General features: G+C 41.5%; 1 protein-coding gene and 1 long non-coding RNA gene across 2 annotated transcripts in view; one reads left to right on the forward strand and one right to left on the reverse strand.

The window, feature by feature from the left end:
* Window positions 1-8728, forward strand: part of Pacrg (parkin coregulated) — a 447145-nt gene that overhangs the window by 228223 nt on the left and 210194 nt on the right. The gene's annotated exons all lie outside the window — the stretch shown is intronic.
* On the reverse strand, window positions 3036-7654 carry LOC116076809. The gene is made up of 2 exons (XR_004113104.1): window positions 7263-7654; window positions 3036-5069 (listed from the first exon to the last, which is right to left on the reverse strand). It is a non-coding gene; the product is annotated as an uncharacterized LOC116076809 (long non-coding RNA).

The following is an 8728-nucleotide window of genomic DNA, read 5'->3' on the forward strand; positions in this document are numbered from 1 at the left end:
CCATGAACATACAAGAAGCCTACAGAACTCCAAATAGACTGGACCAGAAAAGAAATTCCTTCCATCACCAAATGCACTAAACAAAGAAAGAATTTTCAAAGCAGTAAGGGAAAAAAGGCAAGTAACATATACAGGCCTATCAGAATTAATGCAGACTTCTCACCAGAGACTATGAAAACTAGAAGATCCTGGGCAGATGTCATACAGACCCTACAAGAACACAAATGCCAGCCCAGGTTACTATACCCAGCAAAACTCTCAATTACCATAGATGGAGAAAACAAGATATTCCATGACAAAACACAATTTACACAATTTTTTTCCACAAACCCAGCCGTACAAAGGATAATAGATGAAAAACATTAACATAAGGAGCAAAACTACACCCTAGAAGAAACAAGAAAGTAATCTTTCAACAAATCCACACAAATCAAATTCCACCTCTTACAACAAAAACAACAGGAAGTGACAGTTACCTTTTCTTAATATCTTAATATGAAAATTAATGTTACCAACATATCATAATTGAAATCCAAAAATATGAGGAATTAGAAATGTGTTGATTGTCATCCAATAGTCTCTCTAATTTGGTAATTGGAGAAATAGGTCCAACATTGTACAATCTATATATACTTTCAGCTTGTATGTTTGTGACAGTGCCTTTCTGTGTACAACATAGGGGTCTTGAAATCTTGCTTCTCCTATCTCAGCCTCTCTATTAGTAGTATTGTTTATTTCATGTTTTTACACTATACTATGGTTTTCAGAAAAGCTTATATATTTCAAAAGTATTTATATACTCAAAAGAAACATAGACGATTAACTAGGGAGGTGGCTTGTAAGAGAACAACAAAGAGTAAGACTGAATGCTTTGCTTGACATTTGTATCTCTTGTATCAAGTTTGAAGAAGAGGACTTTATAAGTTACTCTTTCTCTGAGATGAATGCTTTTCCAAATTATTACAGCCAATTAACCAGATTCTTACCCACACCTAATGTCTGTGCCACTCTCCAAGCAAAACCATTGTTCATTGAAACAGTTGGTGAATGACTTATGGGTAGACTATCTTAATACACACAACATTTCTTAAATAAATGTAACCTGTTCTCTGTGAAAAAAAAATACATCTCATTGCCCCCCATTGACACAGTGTGGTGACCTAAAGACACAGGGGCAGAAGAACCAGTCAGGACTTCCTCTCAGGTCGTGTCCTATGCTCCCTAGCAGAGCTCAGTCTCCTGAAATAGCCTGTGTAACAGTTCTATCTCTGTTCAATAGTCTGTTCCTCATGGGTAGAGAAGGAACCTTGTGTTGGGAATATTTAACACAGGCTCATTGGAGTATTCAGAAAACATTTGACTGGAAGCCTCAGGAAGAGACATGTGCCAAGGCACAGAACACCAGGGCACAGAAATATCACAGCAGATGAAAGTGATTTAAGACCAACTTCTCAAAACTAACCCTGCTGTCAGGCAGATTTCAGAGAGGCTCTGGGTTTGGTAGGTCATTGTGAATGAAACAATGGGAGCGTGTTGCCATCAATGTATGTCTTAATGTTGCCATTTCTGTGGCCCTGGATCCCTGGGGATGGAGCCAGCTGCTCACAAGGGCCTGCCTGCACACCTGACATGCACTGCCACTCTCTGTCAGCCACAAACAACAGTATAAATTTAATTAACTGATAAAAATTCCATTTTTATGTAGAAGTTTAAGTGAACAAAAATGACTTCACTAATATAAAGATATTTGTAGTTCTTTCCTTAAACAAATCCAAATCTTTATCAGGGTTGTGTGCCTGCTAATCTCAAATGATCTCAGTTCTTTGTGTGTGTGTGTGTGTGTGTGTGTGTGTGTGTGTGTGCGCGCCAAGTTCTATCCCTCCAATTTCATACTTTAGATTTCTCTATATTTCAGGTAGTATTTCTGCTGAAATTTGCTGAATGTTATTTTGCAATTCTCAACTGTGTAAATAAACATAGGTTAGGAATTTTTTTATGTATATGAGTACACTGTAGCTCTCTTCAGACATACCAGAAGAGGGCATCGGATCCCATTATGGATGGTTGTGAACCATCATGTGGTTGCTGGGAATTGAACTCAGGGCCTCTGGAAGAGCAGTCAGTGCTCTTAACCTCTCTGGACGATCTCTTCAGCCCCAGATGTTAGGAAATTTTAATCCCCTAGATGCGTACACAGTAGACTCTGGACCTTGTGACTAACTATAGCATACTGCACAGCACAGACCGACAGAGTCAAGGTGGACGCTTTGTGAGCACAGTAGCTCATCCTTACCAAGGGGAGGCAGGAGGAGGTGTGAGCTGAGAGATGCAGAGCCTTCAGCAGCTCAAGCAGGCGAGCATAGGCCTTCCCATGAACCAGAGAACATGACACACTTTGATTTTAGCCTGCAGGATTCATTTTGAACTTTTTTCTTTTCTAAAAATCACATCATTATAGTGAACTCATAAATAAAAATATCACATGGCAAGATGAAAGTAATCAGTGGTACAAACGCTTGTCCAGTCTCAAAATCTATGCCCTCAGTGGACACTGGTACAGTTAGAAGGGCGGATCTGCAGCCATGGAGCATTATCTGTGACTCTGCACTTGCACTGCTAGTGACATTTTATGGACTCTTCTACCACACAAAAAAAGAAACAACCATGAGACAGTTAAAGCTGAAAGACGGACCAGCTCTGTATCACCTCTCACGGCTCCTGGGTCCTACACTCTGCCTCCTCTTTACCCAATAAGGTTCCCCGGCTAGCCTCCCTTCTATATGTTACACTCACTCTACCCAGATAAACTTACTGCTGTTTACATACACACATTACAAGGTAGTATCCACACATGAGGGAGCAGGAAGGGGTTTTTGGCTTTGTTTTGTTTTTGTTTTGTTTCTGTTTGGGTCACTTACATTAATATTATATGTTCTAAACCCGCCCACTTTTCCTGAAAACCTCATAATTTCATTCTCTTTACAGATGTGTTACAGACTATCTTGTATATATAGCATAGTTTCATTATCTGTTCATCTGTTGATAGTCATGTACTTTAATTCCATTCATTTGTTATAAATAGAATAGCAACACACCTGAATATTCAGTTACCTCTAGGGTAGGATATGGAGTTCTTCCAGTTTATGCCAGAGAGTGGAATGACTGGGTCCTTTGGTAATTGTATCTTTCTTTTATTTTCTCTTTCTTCCTTCCTTCCTTCCTTCCTTCCTTCCTTTCTTTCTTTCTCTCTTTCTTTCTTTCTCTCTTTCTTTCTTTCTTTCTTTCTTTCTTTCTTTCTTTCTTCCTTTCTTTCTCTCTCTCTTTTTTTCTAGGAACCTCAGAATTGATTTCCACAATGGCTGTATTTAGGAGCAGCACTCCCTGCAATGGGTAAGGGTCCTCTTTCTCTACATCCTCCCCAGCATCTCCAAATTCAGATTTCTTGGTGATGGCCATTCTGACAGAGGTGAGGTAGTATAATTTGCATTTCCATGATGGGTAGGAATGTTGGACAGTTAAGAATAGTCGTTCACCATTCATTTCTTGTTGTAAATAGTCCATTTCATTCATCCATTTGTTGACTAGACGTCCTGTTGCCTTTGCATTTAATTTCTGCAGTAGTAAATCCTGGACATTAGTCTCCTGTCTCGAGTGTGGCTGGTAGAGCTCTTCTCCCTGTCTGTGCCCTGCTGATGTTTCCTTGTGTTCAGAAAATTCTTAATTCTGTGGAGTCCTATCTACTCATACCTGGGGCTGGTTCCTGCAAGTTCTGTGTCGAAAGTCCCTGCCACCAGCACTGTCGCAAAAACGTTTCTGTGTATTCCTCTCACATTTTTAGTGTTTCATGTTTTCAAATTAAGGTCTTTGATTCATTTTGAATTGGGTTTTATACAAAGTGAAATGTATGGATGTACTCTTATTTTTCTGTGGGTAGACATCCAGTTTCCAGCTCTATTTGTTGACTAGGCTTTCTTTGTCCACTGCATGAGTCAAACCCTCCTGAGTCAAAAGTAGGTAGGCATTGCATTGCCAGTACATCTCCAGATCCTGTGCCATGTCACCTTGATCTGCCTATGAGTTTTAATGCCAGTACCAGATTCTTTCTCTCTGTCTCTGTCTCTGTCTCTCTCTCTGTCTATCTGTGTGTGTGCATGTGCGTGTGTGTGCGCGTGTGTGCGCGTGTGCATGTGTGCGTGTGCGTGTGCGTGTGTGTGTGCGTGTGCGTGTGTGTGTGTGTGTGTGTGTGTGTGTGTGTGTGTGTGTAGGGACAGAGAACCAGAGATTATAGCTCTGCAGTATGATTTGAGCTTAGATATGATACCTCCAGCTGTGTTCTTATTACTTAAGATTATTTAATTGCTGGAGCTACCCATGGTCTTTTGTGGTTCCATCTGAGTTTCTGAATGGTTTTCCTAAATCTGTAAAATATAACATCAAAATTTTGATAGGGATTATATTAAACCAGTAGGTTGATTCTGGTAGCATAACCATTTTCACAATATTAGTTCTGCCAAACTAGGAGCACTGAAGTTCTTTCCCTGATCTGGTTTCTTCTTCCATTTCCTTTTTCAGTATCTTGAAATTTTCATTGTAAAGATCTTTCACTTCTTTGGTTATGTGAATTTTCAGGCACTTTTGAAAAACTGTTTGAATGGGATATTTTCCTAATTTCTTTCTCTGGGAGTACACCATTGGTATATATAAAAGTACACTGTAACTTTACTGTGTTTATGAGATCATTGTGCTTTCTAGTAGTGTCTATAGTGTTCTTTAAACGTAAACTGTTTTAGACTGCTGGTGTGCTGTTTCAACTTGTCAAGGTAGTAATGACCTTGACATTTCAGCAGTTGTGACGGCCTGTCATGGCCAAGGGTGCTTGGGTTGGCTTCTTGAATCGTCTCAGCCTTTTATTGATGAGCTTCCTCAATTCTCTTGCTGGCTGGGCACTGAAATCTTGGTGACTTCTCCCCACACCTGATGTTCCTTTCTCCAAGGGCGTGGGGTTGTTGAATGCATTTGTATGACAGTGATTTGGTTGACATTAGTTAGGAAGAAATTCCAACTTAATTCTAAGGATAAAAAAGGAGAGAACTTATTTCTGAGAAAAAGAGATATAAAAAGTTCTCCCTTGTTCTGCTTTTGGGTGGTACATGTCTACTTGTGACTCGTGGAGTATTTGCCACCTGTCTTAAAGTGTCTAATGCTATGCTGAAATGCCATGATCAAAAGCAAGTAGGGAAGGAAAGGGTTAAATTGGCTAACACTTCCACATCATAGTGCACCATTGAAGGGAATCAGGATAAGAACTCAATCCAGGGCAGGAACCTGGAGGCAGGAGCTGATGCAGAGGCCATGAAGGTCTGCTGTGTATTAGCTTGCTTAGCCTGCTTTCTTATGGAACCCAGGACCACCAGCCCAGGCCTGGAAGCACTCTCAATGGGCTGGGCCCTCTCTCACCAATCATTAATTAAGAAATGCCCTACAGCACAATCTTATAGTCATTTTCTTAATTGAGGTTCCCTTCTCTCAGATAACTTTAGCGGTGTCAAGCTGGCATAAAACTCTCTGGCACATAACCATCCCGTGGTGAGGTGGGGAACCAGTTGGTCCATTCTGAGAGGCACAGAGGACAGCTTGCTTGACTATGATGTTGAACTCAGTCAACAAAGCAACCACAGAGCACTTGATTTTGAAGCTGTGTTTCTGAAAAGGCCCAATTCTTACAGCGAAAGAGGTCTTCCTTGGCTGCACTTCCAGAAGTAAATCGGGGCCAGGAGAGAAGAACACACGTAGAAAGGAGAAAGAGAAAGAAAAGAGAGCTGTGTAGGTAATAGACGCCAAAGTCTGTGTGCAACTAGAAGGAAAATCAGCTTGAGTAAGATGGGGGAAACAAGGCTTTTCATTAATTACTTCCTTTGTACCTTTTCCCTCTCTGTGAAGTGATAAAATCACATTTGGATATACACTGCAGTGTTGCAACGACAGGCCAAGAGTATGAGCATCTGCATGAGCCTACACAAGCAGAGCCAAATATGACGAATGCTTTTCTGTACCCAGAGTCTATACAGTCCAGTAAGTCACAGTGCTGTGTTTCATACAGCTTCTGAGTGTTTCTGCGGTCCCTCAGAAAGCTGTAGAGCCAACACATGACTCAGTTTGACCATTTCTTGATAGTTAATCAAAAGACTCAAGTCAGTATATCACAGAGACACTTGCACATCAATTTTGCACAGCACACAAAGCCAAGTAATGGAACCACCCTAGGTGCCCATCAGGGGGAAGAAAATATGGCTTATGTCTACACAGGAATTTTTTTTCCAGTCATAAAGAATGAGGCTATGTTATCTGCAGGAAAATGGGTACAAATCGAAAAAACCATGTTAAGTGTCCTGAGTCAGTCTCAGGAACACAAATACTGTGTGTTTCCTCTCATCTGTGGGTCCTAAGCTTATAGATGCATAAATCACACACATATTGAGGCCATGAACTTAATGTGAAGCTTTAAGGAGAGGAGAGGTGGAAAGGGGGATGTTGGGCCATGGGGAGATAGACTCAAAGTATATCCTATATGTGTATGAAAGTGGACTAGCTAACCCTGCATAATAAGAAAGCAAGAGAGAAAGAAAAAGTCTCTCTGTGACTGCGTCCTGACCCCATCCGTGTGGTGTCCCTGGAATGCTAGCTGTGCTGTGGGTCATAACACAGAGGCTGCCATGAGGCAGGGTCTGACAGGCCTAATAATGGGACCTTGTTTGGCACATTTCATGAAATGGAAGTACAGGAAACTAAATTAAATCAAAAGCCCCTTTCAGTTGAAAAAGAACAATGGGCCCAAATAAGTTAGGATTGTTTAGAGGCCAATTCAATCACTCTCTGCCTTTGGGTGAGTCATTTCACCCGAACAGGATGTTAGTTCTCACTGGAGAATCAAAGAGAGATTGAAATAAAGGATTTAAAGTCATACAAAATGACTTGTTATCCCAGATGACCAGATCCAAAAAATCTGAGTCCAATGCTTGCTTAACACGTTATTTTGAAGAAATTTCCAGGGGTGGGAGTAAAGTGGTGATCCATAACGAGGAGTGTCAATTAAAAAGTAAATTCATTAATTCATTCACCTGTTTTCATCTGATCTATGTTACAGATCCTGAGCCATGAATACTGGGTCAAATATAGACACAAAGGAAGACAGTTGTGAGTGTTGTATTAATTGTAAGTGTGCATGGGTGGTGTGTGTGTGTGTGTGTGTCCCACATACTTACAAGATCTATCAATGCTCTACTGCATCTTACTATCCTCCTATTGCTCTGGAAAGTTGTGTTTCCATCTAGAAAGTAGAAGGTCAGGGCAGGGAGCAATTCTTTCTCCTAAGGTTTCTCTTCCCTCCCTTCCATCCCTGTCTCTCACTTGATATCACCAAGTATGGGCAGTTCAGCTGGCTTCCATGGAATGGAGTGTGTGGATTCAATTCCATCTTGCCAAATTTTCTTTCTCCTGTAACCTTCAGATGTCATAGTAGTTATCTCATCTGGGGCGTAGACAGGGTCTCCATCCTTGTGTTCATAGCAAACGTTCTCATGGTTGGAGCTGGTCCTTCATCTGTTCCTTTATAACTCAAGATACCTAATGATGTTACTGAAGCTTGGCTGCCTGCAGGCTGTCTCCACAGCCCAGCTCACACCAGTGCTGATGACTTAACAATGTGGCACATTGTCCCTGACTTGGCTTGATCACCACCAGCCTCTGCTATAGCTTGGAATTTTCTTGGCCCATATCCTGAGAAATAAACTACCACGGCCAATTGCTCAGCCAGCATACTCTGGACCCTCCAGGTTTTTATCAATCTCCCTGTCTGCATCACACTTATGTCTGTCCAGGTGTATGTGCATACATGAGACATGCACACGTGAGCAGCCTCCAACCCATGTGCAGGATCTGGGTAGCATGATGCTGGCCATTGGCTTCCATTCTCTCTCCTGCTCCTACAGAGCCCCTTGTGTCTGGGAGTCACTACTCCTGCACCCCTGCTCCAGCTAGAAAGACAACAAGCTAATTCCTATTGGAATCTAGGTAAATATTTGACTACACATTCATCAATTGCTCATGTAATTAAAATGTGTCTAATGCTATTACAATAAGGTGTCAGTAATGAGGATGAACATGGGCCAGCCAGTGCTTAGAGGTTTACATGAATGAGCCAATTGTGTTATTTACCCAAGGGGGCTGAAGTGTGTACTAATAACATCCCCATTTGTATGAGGAACTCAAACATGACTTGCACAAGGTGATATAGCTAACTTTCAGCTGATACAGGGAGGAGGTGAGACATCTATACCCTGAACTGCTGTGATGTATAAAAATTCACAAGGGATAGAAAAAAGTGGGGAAACATTCTAAGATTCCAGAGCATTTTCAGCAAAGAGTGGCCTATCTGTTACAACTGGAACTTTGGACATAGAGGGCAATGTTGCAGTGAAGCTGGAAGGGGAACTGGTAGACAGCCTGGGTGGTCCAGTGTTTGAGCACCACCCTTGTACATAGACAGTGGGGGGGGGGGCTTTCACAGCTGTGGTCCATGGACATGATTTTTTTTATTTTATTTATTATTCTCTCATATACGCTAAACACAGCCTCCCCTCTCTCTACTCTTCCCAGCATCACCCCCAACCCCTTCTTCTCCAGATTCACTGCTCTGAAGGCCTGTTTCCTAAACTACAAATGGAGCACC

Source organism: Mastomys coucha, unplaced genomic scaffold, assembly GCF_008632895.1.
Source record: "Mastomys coucha isolate ucsf_1 unplaced genomic scaffold, UCSF_Mcou_1 pScaffold5, whole genome shotgun sequence".
Taxonomy (NCBI): Eukaryota; Metazoa; Chordata; class Mammalia; order Rodentia; family Muridae; genus Mastomys; species Mastomys coucha.